Source organism: Ammodytes marinus (assembly GCF_949987685.1).
Source record: "Ammodytes marinus genome assembly, chromosome: 12".
Classification (NCBI taxonomy): Eukaryota; Metazoa; Chordata; class Actinopteri; order Uranoscopiformes; family Ammodytidae; genus Ammodytes; species Ammodytes marinus.
The window spans coordinates 16,527,721-16,546,831 of NC_137216.1; the positions used below are offsets into that span (position 1 = coordinate 16,527,721).

General features: G+C 40.9%; 1 pseudogene across 1 annotated transcript; it reads right to left on the reverse strand.

Annotated features, from left to right (window-relative positions):
* Window positions 1-3,334: 3,334 nt before the first annotated feature.
* On the reverse strand, window positions 3,335-14,637 carry LOC307258790 (WD repeat, SAM and U-box domain-containing protein 1-like; annotated as a pseudogene). The gene is made up of 11 exons: window positions 14,624-14,637; window positions 14,148-14,335; window positions 13,580-13,666; window positions 11,797-11,884; window positions 11,010-11,043; window positions 10,738-10,779; window positions 10,357-10,461; window positions 8,508-8,554; window positions 6,520-6,697; window positions 3,737-3,781; window positions 3,335-3,609 (listed from the first exon to the last, which is right to left on the reverse strand). The product of its transcript is annotated as a WD repeat, SAM and U-box domain-containing protein 1-like (transcript).
* Between the last annotated feature and the right edge of the window lie 4,474 nt (window positions 14,638-19,111).

A 19,111-nucleotide genomic window follows, 5' to 3' on the forward strand; every position in this document is an offset into this window, starting at 1 on the left:
AATTGGTCGGTTTTCATTATCATAAACTTACTCCCACGGGAAAGCTCACCAGAAACTCTGCAGTTGATTGGCAAATCAAGACGCCCCCGTTGGTAACCACACACACCTGGCTGAGCCTTTCTTTATAGGTCCATGGGCTGAGCCTCCACTCGCTCATGCAACAACAGAGTAGAATCAAGCTGAAGACTGAGAGACACCATCTCTCCTCTGGAAATGTAAGTAGTCCTATTTAAAAAAAAAACAAATCTGTCCTTTTATGAGTTCAATGTGTGTAATTTTCTTTAATGTATCCCTCCTATAATAACCAACGCCGACTGAAACGAGATAATGCCGCTGGGTTAAGTAGATAGCGTTAGCGTCCGCTAGCTTAACCTTTAGCTTTATGCTAACGTTTAGATCTGTGAGTCTGTCCGTGACAGCCCCTGTGTGAAAAACAGACTGGGAAACTGTATGGTGTGTTGGAAACTGAAGAGTATTTGTTTGTTGTTGACAGTGTGTAGTTATGTAAGCAGTAGGCCTATTAGATCTCCAGTGTAATGTACAATATAATAGACAGGAATACTGTAAGTTGCCTCTGCTGCTTTTTGTTTCCTGTCCATTATATTTCAAAAAGCGCACAGTATCACTCAGAACTCGTTGCTTCTTGAGCAAGGGCTATACTGAACTTATTGGTAGCCTATCTTATTTAGTAATGGAAGAAAAAATATATTTTCATTAGTTTGTAGCTTTGCCATAACTACAGATGTATGATGTTTATTTCAGCTAGGCTACATGATATAACATTGAATGTGCCATGTTTTACAGATATGAGTGACCTGACGGACCACACTAGCTGTTTCATCAGAGGAGGACTGTTCACTGGGTGGGACAGGTGGTCTTCTTCAGGGACCACCAGCAACAACTGGACAGTTACATACAAGTTATGGCTTTGCTTCTGGTTTTGGTCTTTTTAAATGTAATGATACTGTTTTATAAGAAATCTTCAGAGAGATAAAGGGTTGAATTAAAAAAATGTATAAGTCAATGCATGTATATCGGTCAGAAAACTAGTCCAACATCCTGACTATGAAAATGTGAGTTTCAAGTAATCCTTTACTACACGAAGCAAACAGTGACAGTTAGCAACACAATACATTTTTTAACAATAAAACTTTATTATAAATGAGTGATCACAATACAAATGATACATTATGCCTTTCCAGTGTATCTTGACATGTTAAATTCCTTTCCTGCCTCGTTACTGTACATGTTTACATGTCACCTCAGCATGGCTTCACAACCAAAGCTTTTTCACTCCACTGGGTTGTAGATCATACCCCAGTTTAACCTGTAGAGACATACATAAAACGTTGTATGTTACAAGTTAGGAGGTTTTTGCATAAGTACTTAGCTCATATTCTGTTATTGACTGTGACATATATAAACTGTATTTACCTGAGGATAATGTCAGGGAAACCAGAATCTTGATGCAATTTTCACAGTTTTCAGCTCAGACTCCTGCCTGACCAGGTTCAGTTGTAAAGCTTTTGGTTTAGAAGTGGTAAGTGTGCTGACACTTGCTGTAGAAATGAAGCTAAACATGGTAACATCGATCTCCATGAGTAAACAAAACTGACAGCTGTGCGTGTACCATGCCCATATAGGTAGGTATAGAGTAAATGAGCAGGGCGGTGCATGCACGCCCATGTAGATCTGACCAGTCAGAGCAGACTAGGATTTTTGCGAAGGGGGGTAGATGTCAAAACCAACCTTTTGAGATAGAGAGCAGAGAAGGCTGGAAAAGGCGATGAAGAAATGGGAAATGGTAGAAAACTAATGGGTTTCTTGAACAGTAAACCATTAAAACCTTTTCTAGTAGACCTCGGAAATACACATTTAAACCCGAGTTTTTGCATAATATGTCGCCTTTAAATGTTTTGCTTTTTGCCTGACTCTCCGGCTCAAGAAAAGGTCGCTGAAATCATTCCAGTAACTGCGTGCATTTTTATATATAAATGGGCAGAGCGTGCTCGTCCAGGTTAGCTTAGCTCAAACACTGCTAGTCAAGGGGAGCAGGTCAAATTATAAACTTTACAACATCACTAACTACCACGTTATGTTGCACTGTATTTTTACACATATCATTTAAAAACATAAGACATACATATTTGATTATAAAATGACATAACGTGTACAAATATTGAGCGAAATATAACATGTAAAATAAACAAGTCCCAACAAGCACACAGGAGCAGTTAGTGATGTGTCAAGTTTATCTTTTGACCTGTTCAGTGTTGCCAACTTAGCGACTTTGTCGCTAGATTTAGCGACTTTTCAGACCCCTTTGGCGACTTTTTTTCAAAAAAGCGACAAGCGACAAATCTAGCTTCTTTTCTGGATTTATTGGTGACTTTTTCGCCGAAGCAAATATCACTTTTAACGCTTCTCAACGAGCAGCGGGAGCCTCCTGGCCCGTCCCCCGTCACAGAGCATTGACAGACGGCCCGGTCCTTGCGCAGCAGCCCCTCCCAGCTGCGGTCAGAGCAGGAGATACACCTCTCCGCTCGTGTTCCGTTAGCATCACTATTAGCAGTTAGCAGCTTTTCCCACCTCTTCTACGGTCTACGAGTAGTGCAATTCAAAATGTTATGCAGTGCTTTTCTAACCAGGAGCATACGATTACTGCTAGACTTAACATTACCACGTTGGTTGTTTATGCGATTGTCACGTTCATAACACTAGAACCTCATCTATTCAAATATTACTGTATAAAACCCCTGTCTACAAATATGCAAATTAGGCGATGACGTCATCTACGAATATGCAAATTAGGTGATGACGTCATCTGGCGACTTCTAGCGACTTTTTGGACAGCCAATAGCTACTTTCCTTACTGAAGAGTTGGCAACACTGGACCTGTTACCCTTGACTACCAGTGTTTGAGCTAAGCTAACAAGGATGAGCAAGCTCTGGCCATTTCTATTTACAAAAATGCACATACTGGTAGTAACAGGAATGATTTCAGCAACCTTTTCTTGAGTCGGAGGTGTGAGGCAAAAAGCTAAAAATTTTAACTATTCCTTTAACATGAACTTAACTGTATATGTTGTTACAGCTGTTGGTTGTTGCCAAAAAGTCTAAGGTAATGCAATGTAGCAGCAATAGAATAGTTATGGTCAACACATTTACACATCTATCAGGTTCACATTAGCTACAGCTTGCTATTGATTTCAAACCTAAGGCTGTAATGAATTTAACTTTTAATTTGCAAAAGAAAGATTGCATTACTTTTTTTTAACCCAGTAGTTAGCTTATGTAACTTAAAGATGAACAGCCTCTGACATGTGATCATTGTTCAATAATAGCAGACGCTTAAACAGGTCAGCGGTTGCACTGCTGTCAGCTGGCTTGACTTCCATAGTGTTATTGCTATCTTCAGAGATCAATTGGAGGTGAGGAGCGTGGTCTGTAGGGGCAGGTTCATCATGGGGCTGGTTTTGTTCTACCCCCTGATCAAGCTCTCTGGTCATCGGACACAGCACAGGAACTCGTCCGGGGCCTCTGAGCCGCTCCGCTCTGCCTCCAGGGCCTTCATTTACCTCAGGAGACCGCCGCTGAGGCCCACAGAGTCTGAGAAACAGACACACTGTTCAGTATTCTGTTGAGAACGACTGGGACTTCAAATTCAGGGCAAGTTCTTCTTTGTATTTAACATTTAAACGTTAATTCAAAAAGATGCAGGTCTCTGGTCACTGACAGGACACTTTGAAGTCCAGCTTACAGTGCAGGGTGACCATGTACTCTGGCAGTGTCACAGATATAAATTAAATGAAAGCAGCTAAAGGCCTGCATTTGAGAATTCAGTTATTAATTATTTGATTTTTTAAAACATATTTCACTGCTAAGTTTTAGCTGAGGGATGTATTATAAATCTTGCTAGTGACATTCAATCAATTTATATGAAACCATCTCTGTCTTGGTCTTGGCTTGTAAGACCATGTATTGACAATATGACCAAAGCTACCCGTTTCCAGCTTTTAAAAAAAAAAGAGGAAAAAAAAGTGTATTTAGTCTACAAAACCCTCCCCAAAAAACTTTACACTAAATTGTTACATTCATCGGAACATTTTTAAATTACCAAAATTTGGAGATTAGTGGTTTTGAGTCCAAGTTGACTTAACACACTGGTACAGCTCATTGTATTCACACATTGGTCTAAAATAAGTCAAACTCGAATATATTCAGTCCAAACCATACTCAAATCAGCCTATTACATATCCACCAATACAGTGTAGAACCCCCTAAAAAAAACATCACATTCCTAGAAAAGGCCCCACAGACCTGACCTCAGTGTCCTCATTGGAAGTGTTTCTGAGCTGTATTTCTAGGGTCGTCATGGATGCATATGTGCCGTGGATGCTTAATAAACCATCTGGTTCTAGGTTTGAGTTAATGACTTTGGAAATGATGTCAGGGGTGGCAGAACGAATGCGATGATTATTTTGGAGCATGTGATGAAACTATGTCTTAAAGTTGTGTCTGATGATTTCGAGTATGCATCACAAAGACTGTGGCTCCTTCCCATACACTCAGTGTGCCTTGAAAATCCTGCAATCAAGTCTAAAGTAAAACAGGCAGATGCAGCAGAAGGGGCCTGATGTCGCAATCACAAATAGTTTGGATCCTAAGGGGAAAGTAATTGCGCTTAATCAAAATGTCCTCTCGCTGTGAAACACGCTGAACCCATTAAGTCCTCTGATTCATCCAATAAACTACTCTTGGACAGAGCAACTGCACTTTACAGCTTTATGGGGTTGAAGATTTCCATAGGTTCCCCACATTTTTTCGCCAGGGCACAAGCCATTAGTACTATACTGTCCACTTTACATTTAGATTGATAATTTGATGAGACGCTACAATAAAACTGCAGAATGAGCTTGTCTCCACCGAGATACACTGAATTATATCCGAGGGGAACTTTTTTGCCCCCTCCTTTTCCTCAAAGATTCATGAATATTTCATCAACTAAAGTGCGCTGGAATGTAATTTGCTGTGTGTGTGTGCATGTGCGCTGTGAGCATGTGTGTCTATGCACATGCACACATTTACCCAAAGAGCATGCATGAATTATAGTTGTTGGTTGCACAGCGCAAAACAAAAGGACAGGAAATGTGGCAATCTGCCGTTTTCCTCTGTCCTCATACTGTTGTAACGATGATAGCTGTCCGCCGTACCAAATAACATGGAAAATACAGTAAATGCTAAGTCCATAGGAGATGCTTTGCAGAGGAGAAAAGCTTTAGGGGTGTTCTTCTATTTTTCGTCTGTTTTTTAATGTGTGAGTGGAACAGTCACAAATATCACATGATCGTAGCAAATACTGGCCTTTTCTTGGCATTATGGAAATCATGCGACATGTAAACTTTCTGTTCAATTTCCTTCCAAACTGCATGTGTAAATTAAAACTTGGCTGAAAACACCAGTTTTGAAATTCTAACAGCAAAGCTCTCGTACTTCTTACCAAGGACGCAACATTCAAGGGTAACCATCTCCTTAATTTGCTATTTCAACAGAAAAAAATTATAAAAAATGTAATCTGCTGTGAGGATGTGCGCACCTCATGCATATTTCAGACCAGGTGTCGATGCAGTTTTCTGGAGAGAACTGTGTGTGAAACAGTAATGTGGAATTGAAAATATGGTGAGAGATCAAATCTAACAATAAGACATTCATTTCCACAATTTCTCTAATTGTGTAACCCTAACATGTTATTCATTTTTTTCTCTTCTTTTTCTTACAATAAAACAAAGACAAATACACACAATGAATCCATAACGTTTAACCATAGTCCCTTGCATGATGGCTGCTCTGGGACTGTTACTCTGCAAGAAATCGATTAAGCCAACATTTTTGAACTATTCCTATAAACATACATTCCTTCATTGTGATATTGATGATGACATTTTTACATTGTTTCTTTGTGTCGCTGTTGGTAGCATTACATTGGTGTCTTCAGCGTGTCCATCCACTGCAGGGAGGATTTAATTTTTTTTGGTTTGCCGTGACAGTCCACACTGAGACCTTGGCCGACCCTGAATGGACTTATCGTATTTTCAGAGGGATTATCATTGTTTGTGACATAAAGGTCATCCTGTGGGGTTGTCCTCGCAGCGTGATTTGTGATTGTATAAGCAGATAGAAATGCTGCAGCTTCACGTCCCTAAATCAGATCAGTATTTGTGGAGAGGTGTGTGGGGCGGGAGGATGGGGGGGAAATAAATCAGAGCATCGATTTTAAAAAAAAGGAAGAAAAAGCGGCTTATATTATGCTATCCAGTTCAAGCTTGTCATGTTTTAGGATCAAAATGTAAATCTCCTCAAAAACACTGAATCCCAGTGTGTGTCTGTGTGTGTGTGTGTGTGTGTGTGTGTGTGTGTGTGTGTGTGTGTGTGTGTGTGTGTGTGTGTGAGAGAGAGAGAAATATGCTTTAATGTAAACCATGTTGTATATTCCCATCTCACTCCCATTCCCATTCTCACCGATTCCCAGCTCAGTGGCTGTTTCCTTGTTCATCTGGCTAAGCTTTGGTCTGTCAATGTCGTTTGCTTTTAAAGATGCTGACCAGCTCCTCCAGTCTTTCCTCACGCAGCCCTGTCTGCACATCCTCCTCCGACCAATCAGCAAGCAGCAGCCCGGAGTGACACGGCAACTTCCTTCCTGCAAAACACACAACAGGAAAGGGAGGATGTGCTCTGTTATTATACCACCCACCCCCATCCTCTATCTCCTAGAACAAAACTTATCTAATGCAAACAAACAATTTCCCTCACACTCCACAGAAAGGCACACACACTCCCTTGGTGCAGATGTGGAACTTTCTCGCACACCCATACACAGCTTCCATGACCTCCCATACAAGCATTTGATCTACCGAAGAAAATTAAATTAAAACCCTGGGTTGTGTAACTTCAAACTGTGCCAGCTTACAGCTCGTCTACTTTCACATGACAGTACGTGACCGAGCGGCCATCATTTATCATAGGAGGCTGAGATAAACCGGCCCTGTTAAAGACACCACCCAGCTGCCTCGTGCTTTCCATTGCCCATTAATAGCAATGTGGAGGAGACGCCTGACAACTGTGAGGTGTTAATGTGCTTTTTTTTCCACACACTTCTTCCTACCTCTGCTAGCCGTTTACTCACAATCAATGCATAGTTTCCTCCCCAAAAGATTAATCCACATTTATATCAACTTATTTGTGTATTAGAAAGGACTTGCGCTCTTGGAAACTAAATATTAAAACTTGTCCTGACAATAAACCTTCTGTTTATTGTTGACGCTTCCGAAATTTGCAAGCAAAACTAAGAGTGTACAGCCATGCTACAAGCACTGTGAAGTTGAACTGGAATTTTAGCTAAATGCTAATGTCAGCCTAGTATAATAGTGACAATGTCATATATACTAGCTGTAGTTTGGTCTGAATGTGCGAGACTATGTCAATGGTGTTGTCTACAAAGTATATTTGAGGGAGATGGGAATGACATAAGTTCTACAGGAATTTTATCAAGAAATGTAAGTTTGACCTGAGGGTGGCTCTGAATGAAAGGGACATAAATATGACAATCCATTCAACACAGTTGTTGAGACATTTCACTCAAAAACCACAAACTCAACTTAATGGTGGTGCTAGACGAGAAGTTAGTGATCACCAAACTCATAAGTAATCATCGTATAGATATGTGTAGCCTATTGAATTGCGATCCAGTAGTTGAATTGATATTTTTCAGTCTCGGTAAAAGTGGTGGACCAATCCACCGACTAACACTACCATCCCTGGAGCCAAACATGTTGTTGTTGCCTTACGCTGCAACTGCAATAAGAATATCCAGTATTGTGAACATGGGACCAATTATCTTTTGGAAAAAAATACCTTAAATTGCAATGATTCCCTTTTTTGGTAAGAGTAAAACAGAAAGCAAACAGATATCCTGCCCCAAGCACGTTTGCACTGAGTGTCAATATCCACAGTGATCAGAGTAGCACCACCTCCTCCTCGCTGCAGCACTGACTGATCAGTGTGGAGTCTCCCAGTCTATGAGTGAGTCATGGAAACACTGCCAGAGCTTTACTGCACTGCAGACTAGGACAGCTCAGACTGCAACGTTTCATTATTTGGACAGATGTACATATGAATCTCTCTTCATCATCTCCATTAGTTACAGGATAAGTAAGTCTGGACATTTTTTTCTTATCGTCAACAAATTTGACGAAAATTACAAATGAGCAGATTCTAATGACAAAAAGGCCTATAGTCTATGCAGGTCAAACCTGTCAGCGTATTCAATAGACCACAATTGTCGTCCAGTGGGTGAAACAGGGTCACATATAGCTTCCTTTAATTGCATACATTTCATTAATATGCCTGGTGTGTGGAATCTGCAGCTGAATATAGTCTCCTGAAAATGCACCACTAGCTTCTGTTTGGATTTAATACAATTTCAAAATACTGCTTTAGGTTTGTAAAACCTCTCAGGTTGTCTTTGGCGGCCAACTTACTGTCCCCTTGGTCAAAGCTAAATGTGGAGGAGCAGCTTTATGATTCTATGTGCCACACAAAGGCTACTGTATCGGGAAGAAAACTTACCCAACACTTCCAGTCCGTTCCAACTCACAATTCATATTGTCACACAGATGTTTTAATTCACTCTGCTGATTAGACCTAAACTGGAAATCACTTGATGTCACCAAACTGTGACTAATAAGAGCGATAACAGGTCGTAACAGGAGAGTGAGCCAGATGTCAATCAAGCCTAGTGGGTAGAGAGGAGGTCCAATCAGGCAATAAGTAAAAACACTGTGTTAAGGATTTGAAAAAAAAACTCCAGTTAGTCACATATTGTCATATTTAAATTCTGTTTTATTTGATTTTAGCTCCTTTTTAAAAATGATATTCAAGTGTCTTATATATTTTCCTTGTCTTGTTGCCTTTTTACAAAGCACTGGAAATTACTTCGTTAAAAGGTGTTACAGATTGCCTGAAGAGTCTACACTACAGCTTGCTGCTCTGCATTAACAAATTGTGCTGCGTGCTAACGTAAGTATGCTTACATGCTCACTTAAGTGACCATGCTAATGTTTTGAAGATATACCGTAACCTGTGTTCCAAATTGCCTACTTCTTGTTTTTACAACACTTCATACTGCAGCTCCTATTAAAATGTACATAGTTTACTACATACTTCCGTCATAACACCTTGAACTTGACCATATTGCTTGAGCCTATAGCCCATTTGTCGCATTGTGGGTCAGAATGTTTTATAATAGGTCCATGGTCAGAACCGCCTAAAAAATGCTGGTTTGCACACTACAAAACACGACCGGATGTAGTTGGATATTATTATTTGGCATACTGCATTTGACATAAGGTATTGGGACATGCTTAATAATAAAAAAAAATGGGTAATGAAAGGCAGGGATAAGATTTACCATGTTCATTATTTTAGCTAGGCATTCTAGCGTATGCTAATTAGCACAAACTATTACCTTATAGCACAAAAGTGGCTGATGGGAATGTCATTAGTATGTGTTGGTATTAAGTCAGAAACCAAAGTATTAGCTACACCCAATTTCATGGCAATCCATCAGATAGTTTGTCAGTTATTTCGAACTGGACTCAAGTGGGGGACTCAGCTAACATGGCTAAAAGCTACAATGGCAAAAAAAAAAGACAGCAGAGTTTCTTGGCTTAAAAAGTGCAGTGAATAGCTGAGGATTTCTAAGGGCAAGACAGAGTGATGCATTAATTCACCTTGGCACACTGTCTGCCTTGATTCAGATCCTGCAGAGAGACTTAAAAGGGAATAACTATAATATGTGAAAAGAGAAAGAAACAAGATTAAAGCGAAGGGAGAAACAGGCATAGGCAGATTTTCATTGAGCCGGTATTTGCTTTGTCAACATCAATTGATGAGAATGAGAATCTGCCCAGATGAAACTCCGAGGCATCCAGATGTCTGACAGTTGCACCGTTTCATTCAGCTTCCAAATGTTTTCTTTCATGTTTGGTTAGAAACTTTTTTTAAAAGACAACTCACGTCAATACAACAGCTCTCTGAGGCTCAGTGGTAGTTTGCCCCACTGCCCCAATAAACATCAATCACAAATCTCCCTCTAGACACCGGCAGCCAGACAGCAATGCACATTTAATAGGAGCTTCTCTTTGCTGGATATCGCCCAAAACACTCTTTTGGGGAGGCTTTGGCACACAAAATTGCTTCTGGGCTTTGAATTACTGCTAACTGTACGAAAGAAAAGAGAGAGAAGTGATTGTGCATTTAAAGACGCCAAACCTAAACAATTCTCTTTTAAGTATTTACCAGTCCTGCTGACTCCTATATTCTCCCCACAGGTTTACGGTTCACTCCATGGAGCCGGTCATAATCCACGGCATGGAGGGAGACAGAGCCACAGCAGTCACATACCTGAAGGGATGAGGAAGAGGAGAAGACATGTGAAGAGTAAAATCTGGCACAGGAAAAGATCGGCTTTGAAAAGTCCCTCTACCTGTTGAAAAAAAGTAGACGGTACAGTCTTGGAGCACTTCAAAGCGCTCTGCAGGTGCATACCTGCGGGTGCCACTTCAATGACTGGAGAATATAATATTGCATCAATGCACATTTTGATCGGACTACAATTCTGTTTGTGTGTTAGCGGCAGAGATTGCACAGCGTCGGGAGGTCGGGTAATTTTTCTTTTACCTGTTTGTCCTGTTTCAATGTGTGGAGCAAGGTTCCCAGGTTCTGAGAGCAAAGAGCCAATAATACATTAGATACTTTTTTTTTAACTGTAAAGTTTGGCATCTCGGTGTCTTTAGCTGCGATTTATTGTTCACAAATCTCATCTGCCACAGTTAAGTGAAGCAGCAGAGCTCAACAAAAAATACCCACAATGTGTGAGGCCTTTATTTTGCTTTACTTGTTACTGATGTTGTTTTTAAATGTGCTATAGAAATAATGTTCCCTTTACATACCGCATCATATATTGCAACACTTTTATCCACTGAGCTGTAGAATAATTACAGGGTAGACAAAGTCAAAAATAATTTGCAGAATCCATACATGCGTGTTCACATTTGCATTAAAGAATACAAATGAAATAATCAAACTGGATTCATATCAAAAGAGAAGACACAAGTTATTCAGATGTTTTCTTCTTCTTTTTTTAAAGATAATTTTTGGGGCATTTTTGCTTTGTCCCCAGCGCCGCCCCTTGTTACGCTACCAACAGAGCACAGATTAACCTTGAGTATGTTTGAATAGAAGGCAGGAACAGCAGAGAACTTGAACACAACAAAATACACTCCTCCTGTGGCCGAATGAGTGAACAGCAGGATCAGTGCTTTGCTCAGCAGTGGCATCTGCTGTTTCAGCACAGGAAAAAAAAGATACATTTATATAAACTTTATCCGTCACACATTAGTATAGGTAATTAGGTATAGGATATAACTGCAAATACCTAAACAAGTGACAACAAAAAGGCACCAAAGCCAATATTCCAATGCAGACGCAGGTGTTTATTAATTATTAAGGTGTGTGTGTGTGTGTGTGTGTGTGTGTGTGTGTGTGTGTGTGTGTGTGTGTGTGTGTGTGTGTGTGTGTGTGTGTGTGTGTGTGTGTGTGTGTGTGTGTGTGTGTGTGTGTGTGTGTGTGTGTGTGTGTGTGTGTGTGTGTGTGTGTGTGTGTGTGTGTGTGTGTGTGTGTGTGTGTGTGTGTGTGTGTGTGTGTGTGTGTGTGTGTGTGTGACGTGCGTCTCTTTACCCCGAGATGACCAGCTCAGGAGAGAAGGCACAAGACAGGACTGGAGCCGACTGTCTGGTGAGAGTGTAATGTAGCTTCATGACACAGGCTGGGGGTCAACACACACACACACATACACACACACACACACACACACACACACAGGCAAGGTTAGAGTTCTAACAGAAAATCATGTCTATGTTTGTTCTGCAACCAAATCATTGAAAAGAAAAGAAATCTAAAATTCCGTCTCTGAAGTTAGCAAACAGATACTTCAAAGACTAACCCCCCCTTACAACCCCCCCCCCCCCACCCCACACACACACACTCCAAACTTTATGTCAGTACCTCTCTTCCCTCTACTTGCAGCTGTGCCCCCCGCTGACAGCTGCTTGGAAACAAAAGATGTTCTGTTTTTGGCAATAAACCTGAGACATTCCGAGTCTTAAATACAAACACACAAGGAGTAATAATTCATTCTATGTGTCACAACTAATTGGTGTGTGGTAGCATTTGAATTAAAACCACACGTGTAATAAATTAAACCTCCCTCTTCTCCATTAGAGTAAACACTGTTTTTAAACTCCGTGGGAGGCAAATGTTCATGCCTATTCATGATGTGATGTGAAACACTATTGCTTATTAGTAACAGGGGGACAAAAAATGTATTATTTAAACCTGAAAAATATTTTAACATCTGAGAGAGTAAAAATAAAAGGATCTTGATGAGTGATCAGCATGCTGTTGGGTTAAAGCAGGTTTTCAGAAGGTTTCATTAAGTTCAAATAAGAACTTTTTAAATACATTTTAAAGCGACCATGAATACAATTATGAATGCAATTGACATTTCACATCCAGACCAATTAAGGCCTTATTTTAATACGATGCATGAGAGACTTTCTAAGGATCTGCAGGAAGACTGTAAAGGAAAAGCCGGCAAACCCTAAAATTTTACCAAACAGACATGGAATAAGACCACACTGGATATGGAGCCAAATAAATATTGGACTGCTACACAAACTGGGGACTAGAAAAATGTTCTAGACAGTGATCCCAGCTTTGAAAATTGGCCCATAGGCTTTTCTGAATCCTCTGAAACCTTGAGCTTATTTCTTATAAAACAGTGAAAGAGTTCAAGCAAACAGCAATCCTCCTTCAAAGACAACATGAATGCACATTTTCGAATACACAGAAACACAATATCTGAAAACTGAGAAGATATTGTTCTGTGTCTCTTCTGCAAGCTCCTCAGAGATAAAGAAATAAATACATAAAAAATCCCTATCGTCTGCACACAGCGGGTCAATGCGTGGGACACATTGCGTATCAGACGTTACCGCGGCAACACTTCTAAGGGAACTAACAACATGGCGTGTTCACACATTAATGGAAATATAGTCTGCAGGCTGGTTACACAACCTATGAACATACCAGAAATGTTCTTGTTCTGCCGTCGGTCGACACAAGATATAAATGTCAAAGTGGATATATGCACCTGATTTCCTCCCAACTCTTTCTCACACAAACACACGCACGCACACATACGCACGTGCACGCACACACACACACACACACACACACACACACACACACACACACACACACACGGTCCTCTGCAGCTGCTGTATTTCAGCAGAATGTCTTAAAGTGATCCATTATTAATGAGTCTGTCTGCAGCTGATTTATTCCACGTACTAATAAAATTCCTCTATTCTGCAGAGAGATTTCAAGGTTAAATCAGCCAGCAGGTTCTCTCTCTCTCTCTGGTGATGGAGTGAAGGGGACGGGGGGGGGGTCGGCCTACCTGCTCCTTCACGCTGGGAAACAATCCATATCTTTAGCTGGCTGTCCTGGCCACAGGAGGCCAGTCGAAACTCCACACAGCAGCCGCCTGCAAAACAAAAACAGCCGCATTCCCCCCCTCAGCGCTCGCACTCCACTGAGTTTAATAACGATAGAAGACAAATACAATCTGACGGCCTGTTCGTGAAGTGTATAACATCACCTGGCAAAGCATCTTTAGCACAACATGTGGCCAAAAATATAGCATTTGGATTAGAGTCAAATGTTTCATTCGTTTTGATTCCAGGATCAAATGCAACAGGTTGTTTTTTAACCAAATGCTAACAGTAAAGGATCATTGATGGATGTCAGAAGAGCCAAAGCTAAAATATAAAAAGTTTTTCTGTCACAAACTTCCCAATGGACTTTGAGTAATGTGGAGATTCCAGATGTAAACTTTCCACAGCGATGTCTCAGAGTAACCCATACACTTTTTTGGTTTATTCTAACCAACATAAACCCATGACCCATAACTAAAATGTTTCCCGGTTTGGCTGAACCGACCATGTAGCCTACACACTAGAACTCACCAACATTAAACTGGGGGTGCAGAGCTGCAGCAGGTGACTCCCAAGTTGTGGTCATCTCCACATGCAGGAGGTTGATGTGCATCACTTCCCAGAGTTTGAGGTCTCCACGAGTGCAGCCGGTTACAAACATCTGGCCACAGGGAGCGAAGCAGCAGGCCACCACACTGGCCTCACTCGCTGTGCTGCATCTGTCACACACAATGTTGGATATACGACCTGGGTTAGACTCCTACAAAAAAAGAGTATTATTAGGAAGGGTGTAAAATAAACAGGGAGCAGGACTTTTCTCTTTGATTGTTAAGCCTGCTTTAATGTTTGGTTAAAGACGCCATTTTTAGATTATCAATTAAGCAGTAGGCTACAATTCATGGTTTCCATGGTAATACTTTAAAAATAAACAAAAACAAGATCAAAGGAACATTACATTTTATGTCATTTAATGTCCTTTAATCATCATCATAGAATATTGATCTTACATCAAATGAGACATTCTAGAACCCAAATTTATAAATATGACCCAGAATCAGTCTGTCAGTCAGTCAGAGTAGTCACAAATCCTAAAGACACCCAGGTATCAACAGTACAGAGTAAACACAGAACACGTTCAAGTTATTTTGCAATGGAGAAAACAAAACAGACCAAAAAAGGCAAGAACAAGGAGAGGAAAAATGTTGTCCAGCCAACGGAGTTAACCTTCAATTCCTGGAACAATAGGATTACAAATCTCCGCAGGCAGAATGAAGCAATTGTTTCTGCAAGTATGAATCTACCACAGACTGTTAACATTCAGCAGTCTGTGAGGAGCCCAATCTATCAGGCGCAGGGCAGGGCAGAGAAAGACCCCAGCAAAAAGGTCCAGGCAGAGAAGGGGGATCAGCAGTTCGTAGAGCCAGAGCTGGTGCCCCGCTATCGAATTCTGAAAAGAAAGCCTGAGGATGCGGCTACAACTGAGGGTGCACCACAACAGGTGCACACTCCTAAAGATGTTCCTGAGAAGACTTATAATGACGCAGATTTTAAAAGGGAACCAGTCCAAGGGAAAATGCTTTGGAATCCTCCACCACCCTACCGTACCCCCATAAGGGAACAGGCCAGCAGTGTCAAAGACTGCAATGGGATAAATGTTCCCCCCAAGAACGTACAAATTCAGGTCTCTGAGCTTAAGCTACAGCTGCTCAGGACTGAAATGACAGAGCAATCCACAGAAGTTAAGGTGGACATAGACGGTTCAGTAGTTCTTCTGAAGCTCTTAAGAAGAAATCAGACCAAGGATTGTGATGTAGTTGAGGCTATCCCCTTGCCAGGAATGATCTACATTGGTGACCTCGAGCGTCAGCACTTTCAAGAGACGGAGGAAAGCACCAAAGCTGGCAAAATAAGTTTCAGAAGCAAAAAAGAAAAGCATCAAGAAGAGGCAACCATGGCCTGCGATGGGGTGGAAGTTCCCCCACAGCAGGCAAAAATTCCCATCCCTGAGCTCAAGTTCCAACAGCTCGGGACTAAGATGACGGAACAAATAACCTGTATTGGGGTTGAGTTCACCCCTCCACCAGGAATGATTTACGTGGGGGACCTAGAGCGTGAACAGCTTAAGTTTGCAGACACAGAAGAAGCCAACAAGCTCAAGATCAATAAGGCATCTTCAGAAACTGTGCTCGGGCAGACGAAGGCTTTTGATGGGGTTGAGGATTTTTCTCCCCCAGCTAAAATTATAGATGATTCTGAGCTCAAGTGTAAGCGTGTGGTGATCCAAGAGGAACACCCAACTATCCAGCTCAAGAAGGCTAAGGAGGCTAAAGCAGCTCTTCTGGAAAGGTACAGAAGAAAGCCGACCAAGGCATGCGATGGAATAGAGGTTCCAATCCTGCAGGAAACTATTCAGGTACCTGCCCATCAGCAGCTCAGGACAGAAGTGCCTCAAGTGACTGAGGAAGACAGCAAAGTCAACCTAGACAATCTAGTTTCAGAACCTCTAAAGATCAAAGAATGTGATGGGGTTGAGGCTTCTCCACCAGTACCAGACATGATTCCACTCCCTGAGCTCGATCATCAGAAGCATGAGACAGAAGTAACTGAGGAGCAAACTACAGAAGCGAATGTGGACAATGAAGCGTCTGCAGTTGTGCAAGAACAATTCCATGAAGAGCCGACCAAGGCTTGTGATGGGATGGAAGTTCCCACACGACAGGTAACAGTTCAGGTCCCTGAGCTTGACCATCAGCAACTCAGGACAATAGTGACTGAAACAACCAAAGTTAATGTAGACAGTGTTGCTTTAGAGAATGAGGTTGAGGCTACCCCCCTCCAAGAACTTAGTAACGTCTCTGAGTTTGAGCCTCTTGAGATTCAAGAGACAGTAGGTCTTCTCGAAGAATGCAAAAGAGAGCCAACCAATGCCTGTCACGGTTTTGAGACCTCTCCCCCACAGCAGGTAAATATGCAGGTCCCTGAGTTCAAACTTCAACAGAGTGGGACTGAAGTGACTATAGTGCCTGCCACACAGAGAACCACTGAAGTTAACATGGAAAATTTAGCTTCACAAGAAGACCTGTTAAAACAAAACACAACCAAGACCCGTGATGGGGTTGAGACCTCTCCCCCACCAGGAATGGTGTATGTGTCCGAGGCCGAGCTTCTGGAGCTCAGAAATAAAAAGATTGAGCACACAACAAAGCTCGAAAAAGTAAATAAAGTGTTAGCTGCTGAGGTGAAGCAGTTAAAAGAAACACTGAAAGAAACCCGGGCTTTCCACGAGCAGGCTGAGCAGAAGAGGAATCATAATATGCTGCACCTCGAACTTCTGCTGGTTCACCAAACTAAAATGCTCAAGAAGCAGGAGCTTGGGAATTTAAAACAAAATGAAATAATCACAACCCTGGAACTCCAGATTTCACACAAGAAGGACAGTGAAGCTGAGGCTCTCCTCAAAGTACAGCAGATGGAGGAAGCTCTTCAGAGGCAAGATGAGCGCCAGAAAAATCAAGAATTGTGTCTGGCCAAGGAGAAAGAAGTGAATATTGAACTAAAGTCTGTAGTGGCCCAAATACAGAGAGAGCTGGAGAGTCAAAGACAGCAGTGGCAAAAGGAGAGGGAAGATCTCAAGCACCTCAATGAAATCCACCAAACCTTGGAAATGAAGGGGAAATCAGATGCTTGTACGGACAAGATGGTTGATGAAGAAGAGCAGGTCAAAGAGAAAAAAACAAAAAAGCTTTCCCTGAGGAAAAGATTTCTACGGTTATTCAAATAAACTGGAGGACAAATTGCTACCTGACCGACACCCCACCCATCCAACACTATCCCTGAAAACTACTATCAGTTTCTCTCATCTTTAAAATCTACCTTCTTACTTACATCTTTAAAGGAATAGTTCAACATTTTTAATTTCTAGCTTTTTGCCTCACTCTCCGGCTCAAGAAAAGGTGACAGAAATCAGTCCTGTAAATGTGCATGCATTTTGGATGTAGAAATGTGCATAGGTTGCTCATTCAGATTAGCTTAGCTCAAACACTGGTAGTCAAGAGAGCAGGTCAAAAGATACTTTACAACCTCACTCAGCGCTCCTGTGTGCTTGTTGGGACTTGCTTATATTCACCAGATTATGTTGTGCTTTATATTTTGTACATGTCATGTCATTTTAGAATCTAATACATACTGGAAAGAAACCAGTAAGTGCCCGTGACGGTCCCATAATGTATTTGGTGTTTAAATGACAAAGTGTAAAATTATAGAATGTAACATATTGGGTAATTAGAGAAGTCACAACAAGCACAGAGGAATGTTTACTGATCTTTTAAAGTTTATGTTTTGACCGCTCCACTTGACTACCATTGTATGATACTAACCTGGATGAGCGACCTTTGCCCATTTCTATATAAAAAATGCACACACAGTAACAGGAAAAGTTTCTGACGCCTTGTTCTTGAGCCGGGGAGTGAGGCAAAAAACTAGAAATTTAGAAAATGTTGAACTATTTATTTAAAGAAAACAATAAAAAAAAATTAACAAAAAAACAATAAGAAAATATCATGATTTATCTGAATCCTAAGAATTTCGCTCTAAGTATTTCTAAGTATATCTACAGTAAACACTGTAACAACATTAAATACAGAAAGTCAAAATTAGCCTATAGAATAAGTGTTGTTGTTTCTTGGGGCGGTAGCCTACATAACAAGTGCCATGTATGTCCCACTTTTACTGGAGTAGCCTTAAAAGCAAAGCCGCACAAGTATAAATCAGGCTTACACGCTCACAGGGAGTCAACCTCCGCCCAAAACCAACTTATTTCTTCATAACTTGAACATTTAACATAATATAACATGTAAGTTATCACATTATTACAGGAAACGGTAGGCCTACACAAGAACAAAAGTAATTTGTCTTAGCAAGAATTGTTTTTTGTTATAATGTGGTAAGTTTGAAAATGTCATTGATATAACATGAAAAACACTACGTTATAATATTTAATCTTTTTAACATTTTACATTATGAAATGAAACACCGCTGTTTTCTATTTCGTGGCATGGCATCATTGATCTGCTTTATAAATATCCATATTAACCAAACTAAAATGGCAGAAAATTAGTTCCAGCTGAGCTCCTCATATCATACGTCCGGATTTGATGCTTTTATTTTTAATGCAGATAGTGGACTGCTTTAGCCTACAGTATAGTTTTGGCATCTTAGCATAAACTATGAATGTAAGTATTTCTTACTGTGTTACACTTTTTATAAATAATAAGAAGAACTTGCTTTGAAAATGTCTTACTGGAATAGATAATATCTTGAATATTTATAGAGGAATAGGCTACTTTAGAAAGAAGCAATGTCCCTTTTGGCGGGAAACGTGCCCTAGATCACTATAACTTCTTATATTAGCCTATATTTGTAGGAAGCTCCGAGAAGTCCGCCGTGACGTAGGCCTACACCTACTAGCCTCGTTCGACTTGGAGCCGTCTTGCTCA